Source organism: Miscanthus floridulus, chromosome 5, assembly GCF_019320115.1.
Source record: "Miscanthus floridulus cultivar M001 chromosome 5, ASM1932011v1, whole genome shotgun sequence".
NCBI classification, from domain to species: domain Eukaryota; kingdom Viridiplantae; phylum Streptophyta; class Magnoliopsida; order Poales; family Poaceae; genus Miscanthus; species Miscanthus floridulus.
The window spans coordinates 140,948,652-140,953,433 of NC_089584.1; the positions used below are offsets into that span (position 1 = coordinate 140,948,652).

The following is a 4,782-nucleotide window of genomic DNA, read 5'->3' on the forward strand; positions in this document are numbered from 1 at the left end:
GGAGAGGGGCAACATATTGTACAGTAGCTTTCTTTCACACACATTGCCTGCTACTAGTGGTGCACAAGATATTTCATCCCTTTCTATGACAAGATCTTGCTGCAGACAAGATAGACTTACTGGTGGCAGCTTTATGATATACTTCATTACAAGTTACACTTACAACAGTTCAGAAATGATTACAATAGCAAGTGCAAAAACCGCACTAGCGTGGTAAACAGGTGCAAAAGTACTGAGTTGCCATGACAGGTAAGGGGCAACATATTGTACAGTAGTTTTCTTTCACACACATTACCTGCTACTAGTGGTACCCAAGATATTTCATCCCTTTCTATGTTAAGGCATAGTCGAATGAGACGTATTTTTGGCAGCAGTATGATCGACTGCATGCCAATCTTCATTTTGGAGATTTTTGTCAACCCCAACGTTGGGTGCAGTCGACTTTTCATGCTTCCACAGTTCCACATTATTGCAGTAATCCACTTCTCTTTCCCCCAACCCATGGCTATGATGTATAAAATCACGCAGCCAGCCAGGTCCGAAAGTAGTTTCCCAAAATTTCCTGTTTGCTGCTCGAGTTTCCTCCTCAGTTGTTGGATTGTAAAGTGATATGCCAATATTCATACCAAAAAGACCAACTACAGCCACTCCAGCAGTAATGACAGCAGTAGCAGTTGAGAGCATAACCCCCATCTGAAGCAGCTGATTCTGCTTGTCGTCCAGCATTATATTGATATAATCTTCTGTGTCATCAACGTACTCCCTCAACTTCAATCATAGAGGACATTTAAAGTATCAGAAACATGCAAATAAGACATCTTATGAACGTGAAGCACCATACACTAGTGTCCTAGTGTCACTGATAGCACATGGTATGTCAAAGAAAAAGCAACAAAAAGCCATGGGTAATTAGGTGCAGAAGAAACTAAGCCACTGCCACAGCACAGGATTCACTGGATTAAGTTATCTAATTTTACAAGAAATTGCTAATTCTATGATGTCTTAAGTTAGCTTGTTTAGATAAATGGATGTCATTATTAAACCAAACAGAAATAGCTTGTTGTTTATTAAAGAAATGGTTAAATAAGTATATACGACAATAATTAATGACAGGGAATGCTCAACCAAACCAACCAGACACTTTGCCAACATTTAAAGGTGCAATATCTTTTCACAGTAGTGAGACAAAACTTACTACTCTTAACATAGTTTGTTTTACTTGTGGAAGCATCATCTCAACACAAATCAAATACTTCCATCATTAGGTTAGCAATTCTGGTTAAAGTGATATCACACTTCAAGAAAATGTCTGCTGTTACCAATAGTAGCTCCTAAACACAACAGTATTGGCAGCAATGTGAGTAAGAGGGCAAGTGAAATTACATGTGATAGCTTGTTAAGTGTGCCATCGATTTGCACAAAGTAAGCCTCTAGAAGCATCTCCAGTTCTTCAATATTAGGCTTATAACCAATAAAGCTACCATTGCTTCCATCTGGCTCACTTCTATAATCTTCATCCCTACACACACACATACAAAAGAGAATAAAATACATTAAAAAATTGGTACGTGCAAATTTGCAAGAAGATGCATATAAACCACTTTAGGTTATCGATGGATATAAGAAAAGGAGTATTGCTTGTTCTGTTCTTTCAAAGAAAAATAAAAAATATCTTACTATGATACTTGCCTATCCTCTTCTGTCTGAGATGGATCATCAACCTCCACTCCAGATGAAGCCTCACTGATTTCTTGTTGAGTGAGCTTCTCTGTCAAGTACATTTCAGCCATATCCATTTCATCATCCAGTAAATGCTCAAGCTCATCCCTCACCTTGTAGAACATAATGTTTTCACAAGAGAAAACTGGATTAGTAAAGCAAGTTTCTTGCAAGGAAATTAAAATGGGCACCACCGCGTACATGACAGAAGTAACACTAAACAACAGAATATGTTTGATGGTATGTACACACCAGAAACCCCTAATTTACCTCAGCATAAAAGAAACACATATAGGATAATACAATCAGCAACAAAGACCGACATTGACAAATCTGAAAGAAGATTGACACGAAGTAGATCAATGAATTTACTACCTTCTGTACTCGACCAGATATCGCAACCAGACGGCTCTTGATTTGCCTAACCCGTTCAAGGTTTAATGTGCTGATCTTCGAGGTCAGCTCATCCAATGCTGGATATGCCTCTTGCTCCAGAGTAGAAGTCTATGGAAGAGAATAAAAAAGAAGGGATGTTAGTCAACACGAGAATCTGTAAGGAACCTATGTTTGGTTTATTTGCGAGAACAACTTAGCTATCTTAAACACACTATACAAAACATTATAAAATAAATAAAGGCCAGAAGCTATCCAAACAAGTCAGCTTCTAGAAGAAGTAACAATGATGTAGTTCCTGCATGGCCCATATAATGAATGAAAGCTAGCTAAAGCATGGAATGCAGCTTGTGAGAGAGATGAACTCAATTGTGGTCAGATAACCAGTATATAACCAGACAAAGAATTCCAGATGCAAGCACATACTTCCTCTTCCAAAGATCTGCAGGCTGACTCAAGGCAAACTTCGAGAACTCGGAATTCAAAAGGCAAAACCTTGGTATTTCCATCTTTTGCAATGGCTAAATTGGGCATACTGCTGCTGCTAGTCATTTCAGGCACAACAGCGGTAGTCTTCTTAGTCATCTCCACTTCATGTCCTTTGGATGAACTTTGTACAGGAAATGGTGAAGCAACCACAGATGATTCACCTTCCATGTCAGTGAGCTCAGCTGCCTAATAGATAAAGGGGAAACCGATTAGTGATATATCCTCAATCACCGTTTCTTATAACATTTAGTGATCAAAATATAGCGACCCAATACGATTATTTTATCCTTTATGCCTAAATATCACCATTTTAGTCCACTTTGGAGAACTATTGCCCCATTGCATGAACTCTCTCTTCCATGATATATCCCCTGATTGCAACATATCTTACACATAACACTAAGTGATCAAAACATAGAAATATTCTATCATGTTATTTTTATATTTCTTCCAAAATATCACCATTCTGTCCACTTTGAAAAACTATATCTACCCAGTGCATAATCCACAACAGGCCCGAAGCATATGCAGTATTGTGACCAAACTTCAAAACAGACTCTCCAGTACATTGCCCTGCACAAATACTAAGAAATTTCACACCACAATTCCTCCTCCCACCTTACCAAATTTTAAGTCTGTTTTAGCTTTATCCTAAGTCAAACTTCTCTACCTTTGACCAAGTATAGAAAAATGCACAAACACCTACAACATCTAACAAGTTTAATTGGATACACCATGAAATATATTTTGTCAGAGTTAGCAAACTTCGACTTAGAACAAACTAAAACAACTTGAAACGGAGATGGTACTCCCTTTGCCCAAAAAGAATGCAATTCTCCTTTTTGAGCTGATCATATTTATAAAAAAATACTAACATTTATAATACCAAATACATACCGTTAGATTAATCGTGGAATAATTCGCCAAAAAAAGATTAATATTGAGTATATTTTCATATAGCAAATCTATTTGGAGATATAAATGTTATACCATTTTCTATAAATTTAGTCAAACTAAAGAAATTTTGACTTCGTTCAAACTTAGAATTGGATTCTTCTGGGGACGGAGGAAATAATTCCTAAGACTGAAAAGAAAAAAGAAACGCCTAACAGAAATTTAATAACCAAGTAGTAAAAAACATTACCTGGTCCGAGGAAGATGCGAGGACGCGGGTCTGGAGGTCGCGGACGAAGCGCGCGAAGGCGGGATCCTTGCTGTTTGGAAGCAGCACCTCCGTGGCTGTGATCAGGGCTTTGACGCGCTCCAGGTTGACGACGATGGCGCGCTCGCGGCCCAGGATCGTGGACGGGTACGAGAGTAACGGGTCGAGCACCCTGAGATCACGCGCGGGAAGCCCCGTACGCGCCATCACCGCGTGCTTCCCGGCTTCCTCCACCCGCGCCGGGCTCGACGCCGGCACCACCATCCACTCCCGGCTCGCCGCAGCAGCCGCGGCCCCCGCCTTCCGCCTCCCCACGCCACCGCCGCCCGTCCCCGCCCCGTGCGGCCTCATCGTTTACCCCTTGGAATTAGGACTCCGGTAGGGATCGCGGCGGCGGTGGGGAATCCGGAACGTGCGGCGGTGCGCTCGTGGCGGGTTAGGTGCTGCCGGCTGGGAGGAGATGCTGGTGTTTGCGTGAAAACAACAGACCCGAGGAGCCTTTCGGAAAATTCACCAAATCAATACTGGCGCGGCCCAATCTGAGAAAACCCATGAGGCCTTACTAGTTGGGCTTGAATCGTTCTCCTTAAGGGCACGTTCGGTTGCTACGGAATGACCTCCCGGATAGATTCCCGCTGGATTGCTTCTGTTAATTTGAATAAGCATCATCAACAGGAACGATTTGTGGACTCGTTTCACAACAACCGAACGAGCCCTAAAAAAAAGGACGACTCACTTCTTCCTCCTTTAAAACAGGATCTGCGCTCACGAGGACAGAAGCATCTAGAAAAAATGAAGCGCGGCGCGCCGCCACCTGCTCCCTCGACGGCAATAAGAACCCACGAAACAGCGAGAGAAAAGGGCAATCGAGGCCAAGGCTAAGAGAGTTGGGCGGAGGTAGGCGAGAAAGGACGAGGGATTTGGAAATTGACGGATCTGAAATGCCAAGGTGTGTTTTGTTGTTCTCTTGTCCCCCCCCCCCCCACCCCCACCCCCCCACCCATCTTTAGACTTCTATC

At 42.1% G+C, this 4,782-nt stretch overlaps 1 pseudogene; it reads right to left on the bottom strand.

The window, feature by feature from the left end:
- Nucleotides 1-335: 335 nt before the first annotated feature.
- LOC136450990 (magnesium transporter MRS2-F-like) lies at nt 336-4,258 on the bottom strand (annotated as a pseudogene).
- Nucleotides 4,259-4,782: the final 524 nt, after the last annotated feature.